At 41.8% G+C, this 25,812-nt stretch overlaps 1 long non-coding RNA gene across 1 annotated transcript; it reads right to left on the bottom strand.

Moving 5' to 3' along the window:
* Window positions 1-21,108: 21,108 nt before the first annotated feature.
* LOC115899035 lies at window positions 21,109-25,557 on the bottom strand. The gene is made up of 2 exons (XR_004058639.1): window positions 25,408-25,557; window positions 21,109-21,430 (listed from the first exon to the last, which is right to left on the bottom strand). It is a non-coding gene; the product is annotated as an uncharacterized LOC115899035 (long non-coding RNA).
* Between the last annotated feature and the right edge of the window lie 255 nt (window positions 25,558-25,812).

Genomic DNA, 25,812 nt, shown 5'->3' with positions numbered 1-25,812 from the left:
GCCTGGGCGACAGAGCAAGACTCTGTCTCAATAAATAATTAATTAATTAAATAAATAAAAATATAAGATTAAGATTTTCTGGCTGGGCGCGGTAGCTCACGCCTGTAATCCCAGCACTTTAGGAGGCCTAGGCAGGCAGATCACTTGAGATCAGGAGTACAAGACCAGCCTGGCCAACATGGTAAAACCTTGTCTCTACTAAAATAGAAAAATTAGCCAGGGATGGCGGTGCATGCCTGTAGTCCCAGGTACTCGGGAGGCTGAGGCAGGAGAATTGCTTGAACCCAGGAGGTGGAGGTTACAGTGAGCTGAGATTATGCCACTGTACTCCAGCCTGGGTGACAGCAAGATTCTGTCTCATTAAAAGAAGATAAAGAGAAAAAGATTACAACTATCATAGAACTTTTATTATTTTATTAATAATTATTTCATGACATTTACTGCAAGGACTGTATTGGCTAGTTCATCATAGCTAATTTCAGTTATCAATTATAGTTTATTTTGAATATGTTTCACATTATGAGTGTTAAAATATTAGTCATAAAAATCTATTTTTTTGAGACAGGGTCTCTCTCTGTCACCCAGGTGAGTATGCAGTAATATGATCATGGCTCACTGTAGCCTCAACCTCCCAGGCTCAAATAATCCTCCCACCTCAGTGTCCTGAATAGCTGGGACCACAGGCATGAGCCACCATGCCTGGCTAATTTTTTTTTTTTTTTTTTTTTTTTTTTTTTTTGTGGGACAGAGTCTTGCTCTTGTGGCCCAGGCTGGAGTGCAATGGCGCAATCTCAGCTCACTGCAACATCCTCCTCCTGGGTTCAAGCAATTCTCCTGCCCCAGCCTCCCCAGTAGCTGGGATTACAGGCGCCTGCCACTACGCCTGGCTAATTTTTTGTATTTTTAGTAGAGACAGGATTTCGCCATGTTGGTCAGACTGGTCTCAAACTCCTGACCGCAGGTGATCCACCCGCCTTGGCCTCCCTAAGTGCTGGGATAACAGGCATGAGCTACTGCACCCAGCTGGCTGGCTAATTAAAAATTTTTTTGTGTGTGTGGAGATGGGCTCTTGCTATGTTGCCTAGGCTGGTCTCAAACTCCTGGACTCAAGTGGTCCTCCTGCCTCAGCCTCCGAAAGTGCTGGGATTACAAGCGTGAGCCACTGCACCCAGACAAAGTCTACATTTTTGTTGTTACTATTGTGTTGCATTATTTCTCATGATTCAAAAGTAGTTCATCAAAGAGTAAAATTAATGATGAAGAATAATGTTGTCAATAGTGCAATAGAGAATAATGTTGTAATGTAAATACTTAATAGGGTATACACCATGAATCTTTATGAACTAGGACAATATAATCAGCAGGAGTGTTGATTTGGCACAGTAGCTAAAAAGAGGAGTTCAAATAGGAAATACAGTGCTGAATATCTGAAAATTGGACTTTATTGGGTTGTGAATGGTCTGTAAGGATATGGTTTCTTGTGACGCTTTGTCCAATAGTGGCAAAGGTCATCAAAGTTTAAAAAAACATGGTTACTTCTCTGGTAAATCAATGGACATTTTCCAGAGTATGTGAGGATATGGATTAATTTTGTTAATAAAGGTAGAACAGAGACTAAAATTACAGAGGTATTACTTAAAGTTGTATTTAGAGCAAAAACATATACAAGTCATACTACTGTAAGGATGCTTGAATATCAGCTTAAGTTAAACTAATGACAAGCATAGGGCTTGGAGAGAAGGCAGAACAAACCTGGCATAGTTCATTTATCAAAAGATCCTGTTGAAAGTAAGTGAAGAAAACAACTAGATATGGAACTGACTTATGGCTCAAGCCAATCCTTATCAAGATGACCACAGACACCTTGGCAAAAAGTTGAAAACATTTTTTTTTTTTTATGAGACGGAGTTTTGCTTTTGTTACCCAGGCTGGAGTACAATGGTGCGACCTCGGCTTACTGCAACCTCTGCCTCCCAGGTACAAGCGATTCTCGTCTCAGCCTTCCAAGTAGCTCGGATTACAAGCATGCACCACCATGCCTGGCTAATTTTTGGTATTTAGTAGAGATGGGGTTTCAACATGTAGGTCAGGCTGGTTGCGAACTTCTGACCTAAGGTGATCCACCTGCCTCGGCCTCCCAAAGTGCTGGGATTACAGGTGTGTGCCACCGCGCCTGGTGAAAATGATCTTGTTCCTCTGTTTTGGAATAATTACTAATTTGAAACTATTATGTCTTATGTTTATAATTTTAAAAATTGAAGTAGGCTGGGTGCAGTGGCTCATGTCTGTAATCTCAGCATTTTGGGAGGCTGAAGTTGGGGGATCTCTTGAGCCCAGGAGTTCAAGACCAGCCTGGGCAAAAAAGTGAGACCCTATCTCTACAAGAAATACAAAAAATTAGCCAGGCCTGGTGGTGCACACCTGTAGTACCAGCTACTCAGTAGGCTGAACTGGGAGGATGGCTTGAGCCCTGGGAAGTTGAGGCTGCAGTGAGCTGTGATTGCATCATTGCACTCCAATTTGGTGACAGAGTAAGACCGTGTCTCAAAAAAAAAAAAAAAGAAGTAGATTTCCATTTAAATGTGGTAGATTTAACACATATGTTTGCTCCATACTACCTCCCAAAATTTGTTGGTAATTTTTTTTTTTGAGATGGAATCTCGTCCTGTCACCCAGGCTGGAGTGCAGTGGGGTGATTTTGACTCATTATAACCTCTACCTCCTGGGTTCAAGCAATTCTTGTGCCTCAGTCTCCTGAATAGCTGGGACCACAGACACATGCCACCAGGCCCAGCTAATTTTTGTATTTTTAGTAGAGTTGAGGTTTTGCCATGTTGGCCAGGCTGGTCTTGAATTCCTGACCTCAAATGATCCACCCACCTCAGCCTGCCAAAGTAAATAATTTTTTAAAAAGCATAAATGACTTTTGTCTTTAATCCATGATGAAGTATTAGGGACAATATTTATCCTGTCAATGTAAACAAGAAGAAACTGGGCAAGATGTATGAAACAGCTGTTTTCTGATATTGAATTAGAGGTAGCACAGGATTGTGATTCTTGAGAAAGGAGAAACAAATGAAGTGAGCTCTATTATCACCTAGGTTTTTACCTGGAGGCACATTTCAGACCATGGAGCAAGGAGAGATCCTAAGCAGAGCACAATCCTCTCACTGAGTTGAAGAGAGAGACAGAGAGAGAGAGAGAGAGAGAGAGAGAGAGAGAGAGAGGAGAGGCAGAGAGAGAGAGACAGAGATATTGGAATCGTTCAGCAAGGGTGAGGCAGCTGAAAGTTGGGAAGAAATTCAGATAAGGGGGTGTTATGCAGAAGTGCTCCAGAAATCTGCACTGAGGTCTCATTAAAAAATTTTTTTTTTTTTTTTTTTTTTGAGATGAAGTCTCACTCTGTCACCCAGACTGGAGTGCAGTGGTGTGATCTCAGCTCACTGCAATCTCTGCCTCCCAGGTTCAAGCAATTCTCCTGCCTAGCCTCCCAAGTAGCTGGGATTACAGGTGCCCACCACCATGCCTAGCCAACTTTTGTATTTTTAGCAGAGATGGCATTTCACTATGCTGGCCAGGCTGGTCTAGAACTCCTGACCTTGTGATCTGCCCACCTCAGCCCCACAAAGTGCTAGGATTAGAGTTGTGAGCCACCATGCTCGATCTCGTTAAGCATTTTCTGAATGTTAAGAAATAATACTGGCTGGGCATGGTGGCTCATGCCTATAATCCCAGCACTTTGGGAGGCTGAGGTAGGTGACTCACTGGATCTCAGGAGTTCAAGACCAGCCTGGGCAACATAGCAAGACCCCATCTCTCCAAAAACTACAAAAAATAACTCAGAGATGCTGGTACACACCTGTAGTCCCAGCTACTTGGGAGGCTGAAGTGGGAGGATCACCTGAACCCAGGAGGCAGATGTTGCAGTAAGCCAAGATCATGCCACTGCACTCTAGCCTGGGCAACAGAGTAAAACCCTGTCTCAAAAAAAGAAAAAGAAAAGAAATAATACTAAGACATGCTGGTGAAAAATTTTCTAAATTTGATGAGAATGCTAATGCAAAAATTCAAGAAACTCAATGAACCCTACGCAGGATAAACCTACACACATACAAACTCACACCAAAGCATATAATCAATTTGCTGAAAAACAACTGATAAAGAGAAAAATTTTAAAAGCAGCCAGAGGAAGAAAAGATACAATATATACAGAGAAACCAAGATAAGAATTACTGCACACTCATTGTCTAAAGCTATGCAAGCCAGGAGACAATGGAATGGTATCTTTGAAGTGCCAAAAGGATGAAAAAAAAAAAAAAAAAAAAAAGGACAATTTGAAAACAAGTGAAAATATCCTTCAAAAATGAAGGCGAAATAAAGTATTTTTTTTCTTTTTTCTTTTTTTTTTTTTTTTTTTTTTTTGAGGCGGAGTCTCGCTCTGTCGCCCAGGCTGGAGTGCAGTGGCCGGATCTCAGCTCACTGCAAGCTCCGCCTCCCGGGTTTACGCCATTCTCCTGCCTCAGCCTCCCGAGTAGCTGGGACTACAGGCACCCGCCACCTCGCCCGGCTAGTTTTTTGTATTTTTTAGTAGAGATGGGGTTTCACCGTGTTAGCCAGGATGGTCTCGATCTCCTGACCTCGTGATCCGCCCGTCTCGGCCTCCCAAAGTGCTGGGATTACAGGCTTGAGCCACCGCGCCCGGCCTCTTTTTTCTTTTTTTAGACAGAATCTGTTGCCCAGGCTGGAGTGCAATGGCATGATCTTGGCTCACTGCAACCTCTGCCTCCCAGGTTCAAGCAATTATCCTGTCTTAGCCTCCCGAGTAGCTGGGATCACAGGCACCCACCACCATGCCTGGCTAATTTTTGTATTTTTAGTAGAGATGGGATTTCACCATGTTGGCCAGGCTGGTCTTGAACTCAACCTCAAGTGATCCACCCATCTTGGTCCCCCAAAGTGCTGGGATTACAGGCATGAGCTATCACACCTGGCTCTTTTATTTTGAGACTGATCAAGAGAAAAGAAGACGCGAATTGCCAGTATCTGGGAAAAGATATAACACTGCCAGATGCGGTGGTGCACGCCTATAGTCCCAGCTATCCAGGAGGCTGAGGTGGGAGCACTGCTTAGCCCAGGAGTTCTTGGCTATAATATGCATGCCAGTCAGGTGTCTGCACTATGTTTGGCATCAGTATAGTGACCTCCTGGGAGCGTGGGACCACCAGGTTGCCTAAGGAGGGGTGAACTGTCCCAGGCTGGAAATGAAGCAGGTAAAAACTCCTGTGCTAGTTAGCAGTGGGATTGTGCCTGTGAATAGTCACTGCACTCCAGCCTGGGCAACATAGTGAGACCCCATCTCTTAAAAAAAAAAAAAAGAGAAAACACTACAAAGATTCTACATTAATTAAGGGGATAGTAAGAGGATATTATGAATGACTGCAAATACATTTGAAAACATAGATGAAATGGAAGAATTCATTGGAAGAAACATGTTTTCAACAATGATTCAAGAAAAAATATTCCTAAATATACATATTTTAATGAAAGTATTTAAAGTCATAATTACAAATTGTCTCAAAAGGGGAATTCACAGGCCAAGATGATGTCACTGGTGAATTGTATCAAACATCTAAGGAAGAAATAATAGAATCCTTCATCCATGCAGAAGTTTCAGAAAATATAATTGGGCAGTACACTTTCCAACTCATTTTATTAGGCCAGTATTACTTTAATTTCAAAACCAGACAAAGACATTACAGGAAAAATTACAAACCAATATCCTTCAAACATAGGCAAAATCCTGAACAAACTAAACATAAAACAAATACAGCAATTTACAAAGAGGAAAATCCATCATGATCAGTGGGTCTTATCCCAGGAATGCAAGGTCAATTTAACATTTAAAATACCAATGAGTATAATTATACAACCTTAGCAGAAATAAGGAGGAAAAAAAACTTGGATCATCTCTATAGATGCATTAGAAGCCTTTGGCAATATTCAACACCCATTTATGATTTAAAATGACAAAAACCTTTTAGCAAACTATGAATACCAGGGAACATCTTCAACCTGAGAAAGGGTCTCTAGGAAAACTTAGAGCTGACATTGTACTTAATGGCGAAAGACTGAGTACTTTCCCTCTAAAATTAGGAATAAGGGGAGGATGTGTGCTTTCACCACTTATATCCAATATTGTTCTAAAGGTCCTAACCAGGGCAGTAAGGCAAAACATTTAGGTTGGCAAAGAACAAGTACAATAATCTTTATTTGCTGATGACATGATCGTGTATATAGAAAGTCCTAAGAATTCTACAAAAAAGGTACTAGAACTAAGTAGTAGGGAAAGTATTGTCTTTCTAAAAATGGTCCTTATTCCATAGATATTTTTACCTTTATTGCCAACATGAGTAGCTGGCTTTCTTGGGGTGTTACTTTCCACAAAAAAGTCAAGGTGCTAATCACAACGAGAGCAAAGTATGCGTGTTTGCTGGTTTTATTGAATTGATCTTTACAGAAGTGAGTTAGAAAGGTCTTCAGTAATAGCTTTCTCTCTGATATGGTCTGGTTCTGTGTCCCCACCCAAATCTCATCTTGAATTGTAATCCGAATTGTGATCCCCACGTGTTGGGGGAGGGACCTCGTGGGAGGTGACTGGATCATGGGGGTGGTTCTCCCATGCTGTTCTCGTGATAGTGAGTTCTCACGAGATCTGGTGGCTTTATAGGGACTTTGCCCCCACTTTGCTCTGCACTTCTTCCTGCCGCCCTGTGAAGAAGGTGCCTTTCTTTCCCTTTGCCTCCTGCTATGATTGTAAGTTTCCTGAGGCTTTCCCAGCCATGTGGAACTGTGAATCAATTAAAACTCTTTCCTTTATAAATTACCCAGTCTGGGGTATTTCCTTATAGCAATGTAAGAACAGACTAATACACTCTCCCATTTGGTAAATTTTCCTTCTCTGCCCTAGAGGATTTCCCAGAGAAAATCCTAAAGCAACAGAGTTCTTTTACCAAACGCTGAGCTAAAGGGCTGCTTGGTGGGTTCACAGTCTCTCAACCTAAAACTCTAAGTGTGAAGGCTCCAAACAAAAAAAATTCTGGACCTTAAAACCAACTTGTGGCTGGCCACAGTGGTAAGCTCAGCACTTGGGGAGGCAAAGGTGAGAGGACTGCTTGAGGCAAGGAGTAACATAGTGCTTGAGACCTGGGTAACTGAGTGAGACCCTGTCTCTACAAAATATAAAATTAAAAAAAAAATTAGCTGGGTATGGTGGTGCATGCCTATAGTCCCAGATACTCTGGAGGTTGAGGTGGGAGGATTGCTTGAGGCCAGGAGTTTGAGGCTATAGTGAGCTATGACTGCCACTGTGCTCCAGCCTGGGTGACAGCGAGACCCTGTCTCAAAAAATGCCACAAAACAAAACCAAGGTGTACTCTGATGCCAACCAGGATCCCCTCCGCAAACTCAGCTCTCCCTCTGGCGGTGACCCTTGTTCTTCAAAGGAAGCCGGGGTGAAGGGGAGGGAATCTCAGTTTAGCTCACTCACACAGGGTAGCCTTCCTAATCCCAAGTGGGTTTTGATTGAGTCCTGTTTTAGCTCCCTCTCTCCAGAGCTCATTGTGCTTTTTGTTGCTTACATTAGCCATAGACAAGGAGTTTGAGACGTGGGTTTTAGCAACTGCTCTGCTAAAACTGGCTGATCTTGTGGAAGATAAGCCTTATTGAGTCTTAGTTTGTGCTTTTTTTAAAGTGAGAGATTTAGACAGACTAGTGATTTTCAAACTCTTTTTCCTAGTAGCAAGACTCTTTGTACGAAGAAAATCTTATATGGATGCCCAACCCAGACAAGAGAGGTTACAGCCATTCTGGTTGACTTTGAAGGTGGACTGTCTTTTCTCCCATTGTGGCCATAGTGAAAGTGACTCTGTCTAAAATTTGGTGTCTTTATTTTTTTCCCCCAAAGATGGATAATGTTAATGGGACGATGTGAGAAGGATAAGAGGTAAAGATTTGGGAGTGAGCAAGGTGACAGATCATAGGCTATGCTTTTTCATATAAAAAATGAGATGGGTATTACAGAAGATATTACTAAATTGCTTCTCTGAAAAGTCTTATAAATGATGACATGAAATTACATTAAATTATATGTGCGTCAACTTCCAAAACATTACAGTACCTGAAGTGGACACTGCCTTGGCTGTATGACCCCAGTAAGGTCGGGGTCAGGTGGGCATCCAGAGGACTGGCTTTTCCTGCTCATCTAAATGAGAAGTTTTCACTGTTGTTAAAACTTCATTTTATTGCTATCTTATTTCTGTCACAAGTCCTTATGAGCTTGGTTGGGTGAAGGGTCACCCAGAAAATAACCAGCTTCCACTTTCTTTAATTATGCAAACTAGAGCTAGGTGACTGAGAACTTGCTTTTGGTCTATAAGACATAGGGAGTTTTGCAGGCCCCAAGGGAGTTCAGAATTTCCTGAACATGTTGCGGGGCGGCTGGATGGCTTTCTTCTGAAGTCATGCAATATTGTCCTTCACTTTGGTTATGACTACAGAGGTGCTGGGAAGCAAAATGAAAACTATCACCTTGAAGCAGGCTTTTCTTCATAGGCCCCAGAGGTGAGGCCAGCTCATTTAAAGGGAATGGCTGTGCTGCTGCTTTCCTCTAAAGGTATTTTGATCCAATTCCACCTCCCAGCTCCTTTACTGGTAATGTTTTCCAAAACACAGTATTTTTGCTGAGGGAAGGACAGGCAAAGGCCTGAAAATTTTTTTTTTTTTTTTTTTTTTTTTTTTTTTTTTTTTTTTTTTTGAGACGGAGTCTCGCTCTGTCGCCCAGGCTGGAGTGCAGTGGCCGGATCTCAGCTCACTGCAAGCTCCGCCTCCCGGGTTCACGCCATTCTCCTGCCTCAGCCTCCCGAGTAGCTGGGACTACAGGCGCCCGCCAGGACGCCCGGCTAGTTTTTTGTATTTTTAGTAGAGACGGGGTTTCACCATGTTAGCCAGGATGGTCTTGATCTCCTGACCTCGTGATCCGCCCGTCTCGGCCTCCCAAAGTGCTGGGATTACAGGCTTGAGCCACCGCGCCCGGCCAAGGCCTGAAAATTTAGAGTAGAAAACTGGCTGGCTTTTTACAAAATGACATTTTACAAAAGTTCATATTTTGCTAGTTTAATTTGGAAAAGGACACATAAATTCTCACAGAAAATGAGCTTTATTGGGGAACAATAAATTTCATCAAGGCATTTCTTCATCAGGAATCACACAGGCAGCCCCACACAGTCACTGCCCCATACCTTATCCTCCAGCTTGTGCTGCACAGGAGAGGAGTGGCTGGGATTCCTGACTAGGGCTTTGATGAGAGTGCGTGCACATTGGAGCATGCTTCTTGGCCTGGATGGCGAAGTCCCAGGAGCCAGTCCCAACTCAGACTCTGGCCTCTCTAGGTATATTTCAGATGAAAGTCACCCCTGCTCCTTGCCCCACCCTCAGTCCAACAAAAATGCGCTTCTAGAAATGCTTACTTTTCTTTTTCTATGAAGGGCTTATAATGTGAGGCTACTAGAGATTTTCAAATTTCAGAATAGTACCACTAACCTTGGGCTAGGTTAATTTTTTACAGATTTGATCTTGTCCCCTAATGAGTAGGAAGATCAACTGGTTTTTGGACATGACTATAAGCAGAAGATGCTAAATAATACCTTAAAAAGACTCCACCGGCCAGGTGCGGTGGTTCACTCCTGTAAACATTTTTTAATTTTTGTGGGAACATAGTAGATGTATATTATATATGGGTTACATGAAATATTTTGGTACAGGCATGCAATATATAATAATCACATCAGGGTAAATAGGGTTTCCATCACCTCAAGCACTTACCCTTTGTGTTACAAACAATCCACTTATACTCTTCAGTTATTTTACAATTTTATTTATTTATATTTTGAGACAGTCTCACTCCGTTGCCTACGCTGGAGTGCAATGCCACAATCATGGCTCATTGAAGCCGTGACTGCCCGGGCTCAAGTGATCCTCACCCTCCTGAGTAGCTGGGACTATAGGCGTGTGCCACCATGCCTGGCTAATTGTTTACTTTTTGGTAGAGAGGGGGTCTCCCTATGTTGGCCAGGCTGGTCTCAAACTCCTGGGCTCAAGTGATCCTCCCACCTCAGTCTCCCAAAGTGCTGGGATTACAGGCATGAACCACCATGCCCGGCCAGGGCGCTCTTTCAAATTGGCTCCTGTGTCTGTCTGACATGCTTCTATCCTTTTGTTTTTGAGCACTTCCTTACTTTCTGGTACTACAAGATGCTCCAGGCTTATCTTGCATTTTCTTGACTCTAGCCTTAGAACCTAGCCATTTTCCCAAGAAGCCTGGGTTCTTTTTTATTGGAAAATATTTAGAAACCAAAATCCAGCAAAGTACTTTGAACTGAATTCTGCTTCAGTCCTCCCAAAGTAACATAAACTTGGCACGAGTGTGTGGGAGGCAGATGCAGCACCCACCCAAAGCAGCTGGCCCTGTGGTGACTTGGTGGCAGTTGTCCACTTGGATCCTTGGTTTCTATACTGAGCTACTGGCTCCTCACCTGTCTCTAGACCTGTAGGGCATGGGAGATAACTGAAGAGGTATCTCTGGGCACAGAGAGGGAAGAAGTGGAGATACAGCAGCTTCCCTCATTTTTTAATTTTTTATTTTTGAGACAGTATTTTGTTCTGTCACCCAGGCTGGAGTGCAGTGGTGTAATGTTGGCTCCCTACAACCTCTGCCTCCTGGGCTCAAGAGATCCTCCCCCCTCTGACTCCTGAGTAGCTGGGACTACAGGCATATGCCACCATGCCTGGCTAACTTTTTATTTTTGGTGGAGACAGGGTTTTGCTATGTTGCCCAGGTTGGTCTCAAACTCCTGGACTCAAGCAATCAGCCCATCTTGGCCTCCCAAAGTGTTGGGATTATAGGTGTGAGTCCCTGTGCCTGGCCAGCTTCTCTTTCTCTTTACCCTGGTGGGTGTCACTAGGTCAGAGAGAGAGAGGCCCTGTCATCATCTTTGATTTTTAATAGCTTTATTAAGGTATAATTTGTACACATAAACTTTACCTGTTTTAAGTGCACAAATCAATTATTTTTAAAGTTTATAAAGTTGTGCAAAAATGGCCGGGCGTGGTGGCTCATGCCTGTAATCTCAGCACTTTGGGAGGCCAAGGTAGGCGGATCACCTGAGGTCGGGAGTTTGAGACCAGCCTGACCAACCTGGAGAAAACCTGTCTCTACTAAAAATACAAAGCCAGGCATAGTGGCGCATGCCTGTAATCCCAGCTACTCAGGAGGCTGAGGCAGGAGAATGCTTGAACTCAGGAGGCGGAGGTTGTGGTGAGCTGAGATTGTGCCATTGCACTCCAGCCTGGGCAACAAGAGGGAAACTCCATCACACACACACACACACACACACACACACACACACAAAGTTGTGCAAAAATTACAGCTTAGTTTTGGAACATTTTGTCACCCCAAAAAGATCCCTTGTGCCCATCTGCAGGCAACCCATGTTTTCACATCAGACCCATGCAACTGCTAATTTAGTATATGCCTTTTCTGGACTGTAAATGGAAACATACCATATGTGGGATATTGCATCAGAGTTCTTTCACTAAGCATACCGTTTTTGAGATGCATCCATATTGTAGCATATATCACTACTCCATTGTATAGATATGTCATTTAAAGAAATCTACCAGTAAAAAAAAAAAAAAGAAAAAGAAATAAGCTGGGTATGTTGGTACCTGCCTGCAGTCCCAGTTGCTGAGGAGGCTGAGGCAGGATTGTTTGAGCCCAGAAGTTTGACTTCACAGTAAGCAACATAGTGAGGCCTCATCTTTTAAAAAAAAAAAAAAAAAAAAAAAAAAATTCCAGTAGTTGATGGTCACTTGGTTTCTACTTTTTGAATAATATGAATGACAATGCTATGAACATGTGCCTACAAGTCTTAATGTGAACACATTTCCACTTCTCTTCTCCTGGAATAGCTGGATCATATGGTAAACTTATGTTTATCTTTTTAAGAAACTGCCAAACTGTTTTCCAAAGTGGCTGCACCATTTTACATTCCCGCCAGCAATGCATTAGGGCTCCAGTTTCTCCACATCATCACCAACACTTATCTTTGTCTGTGTTTTTTATTATAGTCATTTTAGTGGGTCCAAAATGGTATCTCATTTTGGTTTTAACTTGTATTTTCCTAATGACTAGTGATAGTACACAGTTCTTCGTATGCTAAGGAATTTGTATATCTTCTTTGCTGAAATATCTACTCATTTTGTCCATTTTTAAGTTGTCTGCCTTATTTTTGAGTTTTAAGAATTCTTTACATAGTCTAGATGCAAGTCCTCTATCAGATACTTTTTATGATTTGAAAATATTTTCTCCCAGTCTGTGATTTTTCAATTATTTTTTTCTTCTTATTATTTTTTTTTAAACAGGGTCTCACTCTGTCATCCAGGCTGGAGTGCAGTGGTGTGATCTCGGCTCACTGCATGCAACCTCTGCCTCCCAGGGTCAAGAGATCCTCCCACCTCAGCCTTCAGAGTAGCCAGGACTACAGGAGCATGCCACCATGCCTGGTTAATTTTTGTATTTTTTGTGGAGATGGCATTTTGATCTGTTGTACAAGCTGGTCTCAAACTCCTGAGTTCAAGTGGTCCACCCTCCTTGGCCTCCCAAAGTGCAGGGGTTTCAGATGTGAACCACCTCCCTGGGCCAATTAATTTTCTTAATAGTGTTTTTTGAAACAAAATTTTACATTTTAATGAAGTCCAATTTATTAATATTTTCTTTTATGAATTGTGCTTAGTGTCTTAAGAATTATTCCTAAACCAAGGTCATCTAGGTTTTCTCCCATGTTTTCTTCTACATGTTTTATAGTTTTAGCTCTCACATGTAGGTCTGTGATCAATTCTGAGTTTATTTTTGCATATGGTAGGAGGTAAGAATCTAAATTAATTTATTTTGCATTTGATGTCCAAATATCCTAGCACCATCTGTTGAAAAGACCATCTTTTCTCCATAATTTCATTGAGATTTTTGTCAAAACTCAACTGATCATAAATGTGAAGGTTTATTCCTAGACTCTGTTCCATTGATCTGTACTTTATATCAGTACCACACTGTCTTGATTAATGTAGCTTTGTAGTAAGTTCTGGATCAGAATTATTTCTTCATTTTCAGAATTATTTTGGCTATTCTGAATCCTTTATGTTTTCATACAAATTTTAAGATTGGCTTGTCAATTTTTCAAAAAAGCCTGCTGTGATTTTGATAGGGATTGCATTGTAATTTGGAGAGAACTGCTATCTTAACATTTGATCTTCCAATTCATGAACATGGATTGTATCTACATTTCTTGATACCTTCTTTAATCTCTCTGAAGTTTTCGTTTTCTTTTTTTGGGACAGGGTCTTGCTCTGTTGCCCAGACTGGAGTACACTGGCACAGTCACAGCTCACTGCAGCCTCAACCTCCCAAGCTCAGGTAATCCTCCCAATTTAGCCTCTCAAGTAGCTGGGACTACAGGTGTGCAGCATCATGCCTGGTTAATTTTTTAAAATTTATTATTATTTTTTATTATACTTTAAGTTCTGGGTTACATGTGCAGAACATGCAGTTTTGTTACATAGGTATACACGTACCATGGTGGTTTGCTGCACCCATCAACCTGTCACCTACATTAGGTATTTCTCCTAATGTTATCCCTCCCCTAGCCCCCCATCCCACACAGGCCCTGGTGTGTGATGTTCCCTTCCCTGTGTCCATGTGTTCTCATTGTTCAGCTCCCACTTATGAGTGAGAACATGTGTTGTTTGGTTTTCTAATCTTGTGATAGTTTGCTGAGAATGATGGTTTCCAGCTTCATCCATGTCCCTGCAAAGGACATGAACTCATCCTTTTTATGGCTGCATAGTATTCCATGGTGTATATGTACCACCTTTTCTTAATCCAGTCTATCACTGATGGGCATTTGGGTTGGTTCCAAATCTTTGCTATTGTGAATAGTGCCACAATAAACATATGTGTGCATGAATCTTTATTGTAGAATGATTTATAATCCTTTGGGTATATGCCCAGTAATGGGATGGCTGGGTCAAATGGCATTTCCAGTTCTAGATCCTTGAGGAATCGCCACACTGACTTCAACAATGGTTGAACTAATTTACACTCCCACCAACAGTGTAAAAGCATTCCCATTTTTCTACAACCTCTCCAGCATCTATTGTTTCCTGATTTTTAATGATGGCCATTATAACTGGTGTGAGATGGTATCTCATTGTGGTTTTGATTTGCATTTCTCTAATGACTAGCATTTTTTCATGTCTGTTGGCTGCATAAATGTCTTCTTTTGAGAAGTGTCTGTTCATATCCTTTGCCCATTTTTGGATGGGGTTGTTTGCTTTTTTCTTGTGAATTTGTTTGAATTCTATGTAGATTCTGGAGATTAGCCCTTTGTCAGATGGATAGATTGCAAAAATTTTCTCCCATTCTGTAGGTTGTCTGTTCACTCTGATGATAGTTTATTCCGCTGTGCAGAAGCTCTTTAGTTTAATTAGGACCCATTTGTCAATTTTAGCTTTTGTTGCCATTGCTTTTGGTGTTTTAGACATGAAGTCTTTGCCCATGCCTATGTCCTGAATGGTATTGCCCAGGTTTTCTTCTAGGATTTTTATGGTCCTAGGTCTTAAGTTTAAGTCTTTGTTCCATCTTGAGTTGATTTCTGTATAAGGTGTAAGGAAAGGGTCAAGTTTGTTTTCTGCATATGGCTAGCCAGTTTTCCCAACATCATTTATTAAATAGGGAATCTTTTCCCCATTCCTCGTGTGTGTCAGGCTTGTCAAAGATCAGATGGTGGCAGATGTGTGGTTATTTCTGAGGCCTCCATTCTGTTCCATTCATCTATATATCTGTTTTTGTACCAGTGCCATGCTGTTTTGGTTACTGTAGGCTTGTAGTAAAGTTTGAAGTCAGGTAGTGTGATGCCTCTGGCTTTGTTCTTCTTGCCCAGGATTATCTTGGCTATGCAGTCTCTTTTTTAGTCCCATATGAACTTTAGTTTTTTCCAATTCTGTGAAGACAGTTAGTGGTAGCTTGATGGGGATAGCATTGAATCTAGAAATTACTTTGGGTAGTAAGGCCATTGTCACGATATTGATTCTTCCTATCCATGAGCATGGAATGTTTTTCCATTTGTTTGTGTCCTCTCTTATTTCCTTGAGCAGTGGTTTGTAGCTCTCCTTGAAGAGGTCCTTCACATCCCTTGTAAGTTGTATTCCTAGGTATTTTATTCTCTTAGTAGCAATTGTGAATGGGAGTTCACTCATGATTTGGCTGTTTATCTATTATTGGTGTATAGGAATGCTTGTGATTTTTGCACATTGATTTTTGTATCCTGAGACTTTGCTGAATGAAGTTGCTTATCAGCTTAAGGAGATTCTGGGCTGAGACAATGGGGTTTTCTAAATATACAATCATGTAATCTGCAAAAAGAGACAATTTGACTTCCTCTCTTCCTATCTGAATACCCTTTATTGCTTTCTCTTGCCTGACTGCCCTGTCCAGAACTTCCAAAACTATGTTGAATAGGAGTGGTGAGAGAGGGCATCCTTGTCTTGTGCCAGTCTTCAAAGGAAATGCTTCCAATTTTTCCCCATTCAGTATGCTATTGGCTGTGGGTTTGTCATAAGTAGCCCTTATTATGTTGAGATATGTTCCATCAATACCTAGTTTACTGAGGGTTTTTAGCATGAAAGGCTGTTGAATTTTCTTGAAGGCCTTTTTTGTTTCTATTGAGATAATCATGTGGTTTTTGTTGCTGGTTCTGTTTATGTGATGGACTACGTTTATTGATTTGCGTATGTTGAACCAGCCTTGCATCCCAGGGAAGAAGCCAACTTGATCATGGTGGATAAGCCTTTTGATGTGCTGTTGGATTCGGTTTGCCAATATTTTATTGAGGATTTTCTCATTGATGTTCATCAGGGATATTGTCCTAAAATTCTTTTTGTTGTGCCTCTGCCAGCATCAGGATGATGCTGGCCTCATAAAATGAGTTAGGGAGGATTCTCTCTTTTTCTATTGACTGGAATAGTTTCAGAAGGAATGATAGCAGCTTGTCTTTGTACCTCTGGTAGAATTCGGCTGTGAATTCGTCTGGTCCTGAACTTTTTTTGGTTGGTAGGCTATTAATGATTGGCTCAATTTCAGAACCTGTTATTGGTTTATTCAGAGATTCAACTTCTTCCTGGTTTAGTCTTGGGAGGGTGTATGTGTCCAGGAATTTATTCATTTCTTGTAGATTTTCTAGTTTATTTGCATAGAGGTGTTTATAGTACTCTCTGATGGTAGTTTGTATTTCTGTGGGAGTGGTGGTGATATTCCCTTTATCATTTTTTATTGCCTCTATTTGATTCTTCTCTCTTTTCTTCTTTATTAGCCTTGCTAATGGTCTATCATTTTTGCTGATCTTTTCAAACAAACAGCTCCTGGATTCGCTGATTTTTGAAGGGTTTTTTGAGTCTCTGTCTCCTTTAGTTATTCTCTGATCTTAGTTATTTCTTGCCTTCTGCTAGCTTTTGAATGTGTTTGGTCTTGCTTCTCTAGTTCTTTTAATTGTGATGTTAGGGTGTTGATTTTAGATCTCTCCAGCTTTCACTTGTGGGCATTTAGTGCTATAATTTTCCCTCTACATATTGCTTTAAATATGTCCCAGGTATTCTGGTACATTGTATTTTTGTTTTCATTGGTTTCAAAAAACATCTTTATTTCTGCCTTCATTTCGTTATTTACCCAGTAGTCATTCAGGAGCAAGTTGTTCAGTTTCCATGTAGTTGTGCGGTTTTGAGTGAGATTCTTAATCCTGAGTTCTAATTTGATTGCACTGTGGTCTGAGAGACAGTTTTTTGTGATTTCTGTTCTTTTACATTTGCTGAGGAGTGCTTTACTTCCAGTTATGTGGTCAATTTTGGAATAAGTGTGATGTGGCACTGAGAAGAATGTATATTCTGTTGATTTGGGGTGGAGAGTTCTGTAGATGTCTATTAGGTCCGCTTGGTCCAGAGCTGAGTTCAAGTCCTGGATATCTTTGTTAATTTTCTGTCTCGTTGATCTAATATTGACAGTGGGGTGTTAAAGTCCCCCATTAATATTGTGGGGGAATCTAAGTCTCTTTGTAGGTGTCTAAGAACTTGCTTTATGAATCTGGGTGCTCCTGTATTAGGTGCATATATATTTAGGATAGTTAGCTCTTCTTGTTGAATTGATCCCTTTACCATTATGTAACGGCCTTTTTTTCTCTTTTGACCTTTGTTGGTTTAAACTCTGTTTTACCAGAGACTAGGATTGCAACCCCTGCTCTTTTTTTTTTTTGCTTTCCATTTGCTTGGTAGATCTTCCTACATCCTTTGAGCCTATGTGTGTCTTTGCACGTAAGATGAGTCTCCTGAATATAGCACACCGATGGGTCTTGACTCTTGATCCAATTTGCCAGTCTGTGTCTTTTAATTGGGGCATTTATCCCATTTACATTTAAGGTTAATATTGTTATGTGTGAATGTGATCCTGTCATTATGATGCTAGCTGGTTATTTCATCCGTTAATTCATGCAGCGTCTTCCTAGCATTGATGGTTTTTACAATTTGGCATGTTTTTACAGTGGCTGGTACTGGTTGTTCCTTTCCATGTTTAGTGCTTCCTTCAGGAGCTCTTGTAAGGCAGGCCTGGTGGTGACAAAATCTCTCAGCAGTTGCTTGTCTGTAAAGGATTTTATTTCTCCCTCACTTATGAAGCTTAGTTTGGCTGGATATGAAATTCTGGGTTGAAAATTCTTTTCTTTGAGAATGTTGAATATTGGCCCCCATTCTCTTCTGACTTGTAGGGTTTCTGCCGAGAGGTCCTCTGTTAATCTGATGGGCTTCCCTTTGTGGGTAACCCAACCTTTCTCTCTGACTGCCCTTAACATTTTTTCCTTCATTTCAACCTTGGTGAATCTGACAATTGTGTGTCTTGGGGTTGCTCTTCTCGAGGAGTATCTTTGTGGTGTTCTCTGTATTTTCTGAATTTGAATGTTGGCCTGCCTTGCTAGGTTGGGGAAGCTTTCCTGGATAATACCCTGAAGAGTGTTTTCTAACTTGGTTCCATTCTCCCCATCACTTTCGGGTACACCAATCAAACATACATTTGGTCTTTTCATATAGTCCCATATTTCTTGGAGGCTTTGTTCGTTTCTTTTCACTCTTTTTTTCTCTAATCTTGTCCTCTCACTTTTTTTCATTAATTTGATCTTCAGTCACTGATATCCTTTCTTCTGCTTGATCGAATTGGCTACTGAAGCTTGTGTATATTTCAGGAAGTTCTCGTACTGTGGTTTTCAGCTCCATCAGGTCATTTAAGCTCTTCTCTACAGTGGTTATTCTAGTTAGCCATTTGTCTAACCTTTTTTCAAGGTTTTTAGCTTCCTTGCAATGCATTAGAACGTGCTCCTTTAGCTTAGAGAAGTTTGTTATTACCGACCTTCTGAAGCCTACTTCTGTCAACTCATCAAACTCATTCTCTGTCCAGTATTGTTCCCTTGCTGGCAAGGAGTTGTGTTCCTTTGGAGGGGAAGAGGTGTTCTGGTTTTTGGAATTTTCAGCCTTTCTGCTCTGGTTTCTCCCCATCTTTGTTGTTTTATCTACCTTTGGTCTTTGATGTTGGTGTCCTACGGATGGGGTTTATGGTGTGGATGTCCTTTTTGTTGATGTTGATGCTATTCCTTTCTGTTAGTTTTCCTTCTAACAGAGAGGCCCCTTAGCTGCAGGTCTGTTGGAGTTTGCTGGAGGTCCACTCCAGACCCTGTTTGCCTGGGTATCACCAGTGGAAGCTGCAGAACAGCAAATAATACTGCCTGATTCTTCCTGTGGAAGCTTTGTCCCAGAGGGGCATCCACCTGTATGAGATGACTGTTGGCCCCTACTGGGAGATGTCTCCCAGTCAGGCTATATGGGGGTCAGGGACCCACTTGAGGTCTGTTCATTATTGGAGCTCGAACGCCATGCTGGGAGAACCACTGCTTTCTTCAGAGCTTTCAGGCAGGGATGTTTAAGTCTGGAGAAGCTGTCTGCTGCCTTTTGTTCAGATATGCCCTGCCCCCAGAGGTGGAATCTACAGAGGCTGTAGGCCTTGCTGAGCCGTGGTGGGCTCCGCGCAGTTTGAGCTTCCCTGCCACTTTGTTTATATTGTGAGCATAGAATCGCCTATGCAAGCCTCAGCAATGGTGGACGCCCCACCCCGCCAAGCTCTCACGTCCCAGATCGATCTCAGAGTGCTGGCGCTAGTAGCAAGCAAGGCTCTGTGGGCATGGGACCCACTGAACCAGGCATGAGAGGGATCTCCTGGTCTGCCAGTTGCGAAGACCATGGGAAAAGAGCAGTATTTGGGCAGGAGTGTACCCCTCCTCCAGGTATAGTCACTTACAGCTTCCCTTGGCTAGGAAAGGGAAATCCCCCGACCCCTTGGTGCTTCCCAGGTGAGGCGATGCCCCACCTTGCTTTAGCTCACCCTCTGTGGGCTGCACCCACTGTCCAACCAGTCCCAGTGAGATGAACTAGGTACTTCAGTTGGAAATGCAGAAATCACCCATCTTTTGTGTCCCTCTTGCTGGGAGCTGTAGACTGGAGCTGTTCCTGTTCAGCCATCTTCAATTTTTTTTTTTATTTTTATTTTTTGTGGAGACAGGGTCTCACTTTGTTGCCCAGTCTGGTCTTGAATTCCTGGGCTCAAGCAGTCCTCCTGCCGCTGCCTCCAAAGTGCTAGAACTAAAGGCATGAGCCACCATGCCCAGCCCTCTCGAATGTTTTACAGTTTTCATTATACAAGTCTTGTACTTCTTTTGTTAAATTTATTCCTAAGTATTTAATTCTCTTCAGTGCTATTGTGAAGACAATTTTCTTTATTTCATTTTTGGAGTTTTCTGAATAGAAAACACAACTGATTTTCTGTATATTGATTATTGTAGCCTGCGACCTTGCTGAACTTGATTAATTCTATTATACTATGATTTTTTGTTGTGGTTAGACCCTTACACAATCAAATGAGCTTAAAAAAAAATTGTCGGCCGGGTGCGGTGGCTCAAGCCTGTAATCCTAGCACTTTGGGAGGCTGAGACGGGCGGATCACGAGGTCAGGAGATCGAGACCATCCTGGCTAACATGGTGAAACCCCGTCTCTACTAAAAAATACAAAAAACTAGCCGGGCGAGGTGGCAGGCGCCTGTAGTCCCAGCTACTCGGGAGGCTGAGGCAGGAGAATGGCATAAACCCGGGAGGCGGAGCTTGCGATGAGCTGAGATCCGGCCACTGCACTCCAGCCCGGGCGACAGAGCCAGACTCCGTCTCAAAAAAAAAAAAAAAAAAATTGTCAAAGTGACCCCAGAGCAACAACAGGATGACAGTAGCCTTTGTCCACACAGAGATAAAGTTTAGTTTTTGCAGTCCTTCTCCATAAAGATTGTATGCCAATTCTATGGCCTACTGCCAATTCTCTGGCTACTGCCATACAACCTGAACTGAAGTCCAGAAGGTTTAGATGACTGGGCCACAGAGCTAATTACTGGTGAAGCCAAGAAGATAAATTATATCCCTACCTCCTTGCCCACTAAGCTCCCCATTCCAGTGGGCTGCTTTCTGGTCCTTTTCCATGATTGGGCTTCAGCAGCTGTCATTTCCTCCAGTGTCCAAGAGTATTTCCTTGGCCTTCCAGTAAAGCTCCCCAAGTTGTCTGCAGCCCCCCTCAACTATTAACTTGCCTACTTGATACATATTTTGAAAAGCAATCTAAATTCTAGAAATTGTCTCTCCTGCAAACAAACTACAGATTCCATTTAAAACATTTCCCTGAGTCCAGAAAGTTCTGGGATTTTCCTGTTTTGGACTAGACTTCCAAATGGCTTCATCTTAAATTGCATTTATTGACCTAATTGTTTACTGATCTTTAGAATTTAGAGTTTAGATTGGGAGGTCAAAATCGTAATTTTCTCAATTTTTTTGGCAAACTGATATGATGGCTGGAATCATCCAGAAAAAGTAGACATCATTATATTTTCTTGAATATTCATTCAAGTTTCAATTTAATACTTAAACATTCATTTTCAAATAAAAATACTATGCCTTGTAGCTAGGGATGCAAAGATTTGGTTATCCTTGTTGGAGTAATGATTCTCCTCTATCTGGGGAGGTCATCGTCTGCAGTTGGAGACTGAGGGACTGGAAGATGGGAGGCTGAAACTTAAAGAGGTAAAGGTCTGTCTTGGAATAAAGCTAGTTATCAGTCACCACCAGACCATAATGGTGGCTAGAATTCCAGAAACGGTGAATAGAAGTTCATCTTCTATTTTGTCTTCATGGAATATATCTGTGAAGCAAAAAAGGACACTTTGAATAAAACATGTATTGGGAGGCCAAGCCAGGCAGATCACGAGGTCAGGAGTTTGAGACCAACCTGGCCAGCATGGTGAAACCCCCATCTCTACTAAAAATACAAAAAAAAAAAATTTAGCCAGGCACGGTGGCATGCACCTGTAGTCCCATATACTTGGGGGGCTGAGGCAGGAGAATTGCTTGAACCCGGGAGGCAGAGATTGCAGTGAGCCGAGATCGCACCATTGCACTCCAGGCTGGGTGACAGAGCAAGACTCCATCTCAAAAAAAACGCAAAAAACAAAACGACAAAAAATATGTAAAGTATTTTACTAGCTGTTGTAGACACTATATGTCTTGTCAATATTCATTCCATTTTTTCCCCATTATGTATATTCTACCCAACAACAGTTTGGGTGGAATAGACTGAGTTTCATATTCAACTTGAGGGCTAAGTTTTGACTGATCTAGGTCAACTGGAAAAGCCCTTCTCTTTCCTTCATCCTTGACCAGAATGATTTCGTTAGCTCCTTCCCTCATCCTTTGCCAGAATGATTTCATCACAGCATTCCCATGACCCCATGAATTGGTTCAGGGGTGTCCTCAATCAGCATGAAGTTCAAGACTCTCACCAAGACAGTGTGGTATGCTATATATAAAACTGGAGCCTACTGAACATTTTTGCGCCTCTGGTAGACAGCTTCTAAGATATCCCCCAATGGCTGCTGTCTCCTGGTATTCATACCCTTGTATAATCCTCTCTCTCACCTTGAGTATGGGCTGGACCTACTGAGTAGTTTCTAACTAATAGAACGCAGCAAAAGTGATGGGATGTCACTTCTGAGATTAGATATTAATACAAAAAGACTGTGGCTTCCATCATGGGTATCCTCTCTCACTGGCTCACTCTGAGGGAAGCCACATGCCATGTTGTGAGATGCACTCTAGAGAGGCCTATGGGCAAGGGATTAGGGGAGGTTTCTAGACAACAGTGAGAAACTGAGACCCTGAGTTCAACAGTCTATAAGGAGCGCGATCCTGCCAACAATTCCTGCCAACAACCACCTGAACGAGCTTGAAAGGAGATCTTCCATTCTAGCCTTCAGGTGACATCACAGCGCTGGCTGGTAGCTTAACTGTAACATCAGGAAAGACCCTGAACCAGAGGCTCCCAGTTCAACTGCACCTAGATTCCTCACTCATAGAAACTGGGACATAAAAAATGTTTGTTGCTTTAAGCCACAAACATCTTTTTTTTTTTTTTTGAAAAAATCTGTTAGTAGCAAAAGTTAACTAATATACCACATTAACAAAAGGTAGTTGGAAATGGATTTTTTTCTGTTATTCACAGCTGAAAGCATATTAATATACTAGGTAGTAATCTTGAAAAGGTTACTAGATATTAAAATCTGTAGACTCAAATGAATTTACCATGGCATACCAAAATCATGCAAACAAAAAACCTTCTATCCTTCCACTCACAACCATCTTCATTTCTCATATGGAAAATTATGTAATAAGGGCTATTCATTCGTAATCCTTTATAATACTAACAAAGTAATCTGGGCCAAGATTTACCTTTGATTACTTAGGCAAATGAACAATGTAAATAAATAATGATCATAGGGGAACTATTAAGCCCACTTAAAACATCTGTTGAAAGTCCTTAAAACTACTTTAACACCATCTGTTTATGTACAAGTTTAAAATATGCTAGTTAAAATGATTTTGAATGGATATCTATTCATTATAGCAGGTTTAGAAGGACTTTTGGCTAGGCACTGTTTGCTCTCAGTCTGAAATAGAAACCTCTTTTTTTTTTTTTTTTTTTTTGAGACAGGGTCTTGCTCTGGTCCCCAGGCTGGAGTGCAGTGGTGTGATCATGGCTCACTGCAGCCTCAAACTCCTGGGCTCAAGAAATCCTCCTGCCTCAGCAGGAGTAGCTGGGATTACAAGCAGGTGCCACCTGTAGGCAACCATATCTGCTAATTTTTTTATTTTTTGTAGAGACAGGATCTCTACAAAACTGGGCAACTTCGTTGCTCAGACTGGTCTTGAACTTCTGGGCTCAAGCGATCCTCCCACCTTGGCCTCCCAAAGTGTGGAATTTTAGGCATGAGCTACTGCACCCAGCCAAGAAACCTTTCAACCAATGTACAAAGGATGTCATGGACTGAAGAGTATGATTGGTTTAACCTCCAACCTCTCCATATTCTTTAAGGGCCTTTGAATGCTATGCTTATACAAACCAACCCAAGTTCACTCCTTCAGTAAAAGCCTTTGCTATATAGTGTCCTCAGAGTAGCAGGATCACTTGAAAAGACCATTGGGTATAAGTTGGGGGGCAATTACAGTGCTAATTCCTTTTTTTTTTTTTTTTTTTGAGATGGAGTTTTGCATCATCACCCAGGCTGGAGTGCAGTGGCACAATCTTGGCTCACTGCGACCTCCACCTCCTGAGTTCAAGTGGTTCTCCTGCCTCAGCCTCCCAAGTAGCTGGGATTACAGGCACCTACCACCACGCCCAGCTAATTTTTGTATTTTTAGTAGAGACAGGGTTTCACCATGTTGGCCAGGCTGGTCTTGAAATCCTGACCTCAGGTGATCCGCCTGCCTCAGCCTCCCAAAGTGCTGGGATTACAGGCATTAGCCACTGCGCACCCGGTCCGGTATTCTTTCTTAATCACCAAAATCACCTCTTTCAAATATCCTTCCTGTATATTTAGAGATTTGGTTAAAGATTGTTTTATAGGCCGGGTGCGGTGGCTCACGCTTGTAATCCCAGCACTTTGGGAGGCCAAGGCGGGTGGATCATGAGGTGAAGAGATCAAGACCATCCTGGCCAACATGGTGAAACCCCATCTCTACTGAAAACACAAAAATTAGCTGGGCATGGTGGTGCACACCTGTAGTCCCAGTTACTAGGGAGGCTGAGGCAGGAGAATCGCTTGAACCGGGAGGCAGGTGTTGCAGTGAGCTGAGACGGCGCCACTGCACTCCAGCCTGGTGACAAAGTGAGACTCCGTCTCAAAAAAAAAAGATTGTTTTATAAAAATTCAAAAAATAAAAAGAAATATTAAATGACAGACATCAAGTATGCTTCTGGGAAAGAGATGGGATTAGAGGCAGAGGTGGAGGGGGAATTTTCCTTTTACTGCAATCTGTATTGCTTAATTTTTATTTTACAACATTTTGTATTGCTTTTATAATTTAAAAAATGTTAAAAAAAAAAAAAAAGAAGAAGGGAAAAGAAAATGTTCCCTGAGAGAATCTCATTGGTAGTTTAGGATGAATTCCCTCAATTATAACATTAAATCAGTACCTATCTGAGCATGCACTTTGGTATTGTGTGAAATGAGAAGGAAGGAAGGAATAGATGGAAAGTTATGATTAAGCCAGGACATGGAAGGGAATATTCTGACGGGCAGTTCTGAAAGAGGAAAGGGTTTGGGACAGTAGGAGAGGGCTGTGTATCTCAGAACAGAGTAAGGATTCAACAAAGTCGGACTTGTAAATTCACCTGCTTATCTGTACGTGAAATGACTAAGGTATTGGCTGAGCAGGGTGTGATTTCACTGAAAGGGGCAGTAGGATGAGGACGTTCCCAATGGATCACTGCAGTAGCTGGGTTGAAGTAAACTGCTACTTCCTGGGAAGAAACTTATCAGATGGGACATGTGGGATAGCCTATGCTTGAGTATGAAACTGATAATGCGGCGTTTCCTGGACTGCAAAAAACAGAACTGTTGTAGCCTACAAGAGAGGAATGCAACAAATATGGGGCACAAAGTAAGTAGACAGGAAGTGACTGAGGCAGCTGAGAACTAAGGGATACCATGTCCTTCCTTAGCAAACTGAGGGCATCTTGAGGTCTGTACTTGGTTTTTACAATTTCCAATTAAAAAAAAAAAAGCCAATCCACGTAGGCAACAAATGAAGAATAAAAACAGAATAAAACACAATCCAACTTACCACTCAGGTAAACAGCTGGTTCTAAATATGATGGTTAAACTTTCAAGGTCTTCATTCTTTAGATGTAATTCTTCAAGCAGGGTGTCTAGAAACCGTGTAAACACGATACCTTCCTGAGAATGTTTCTGAATGCCAAGAATTGGGGTCAGTCTGAAACAACCAAAAATACTAAATGCATATCCATGAAATGATAAGGGCAAAGGGACTCCTACCTTCAACATGGCAGATAAAATTTTATGAGAATAATAAGGTATCTTTGATTTCACAAAACTCCCAGAGAGGCTTTACTAACAAAGGCAGAAGTGAAGTCTCAGGAAAAGACTGAAAGATCAAACATGAAGTATGAAAGAGGTATAAAAGCCTAAATCTATAATATGTTTGTTGTTCTTCATTCCAGCAAAAATT

The sequence above is a fragment of the Rhinopithecus roxellana genome, chromosome 8 (genome assembly GCF_007565055.1).
Source record: "Rhinopithecus roxellana isolate Shanxi Qingling chromosome 8, ASM756505v1, whole genome shotgun sequence".
Lineage (NCBI taxonomy): Eukaryota > Metazoa > Chordata > Mammalia > Primates > Cercopithecidae > Rhinopithecus > Rhinopithecus roxellana.
This window is presented reverse-complemented; position numbering and strand designations above follow the sequence as displayed.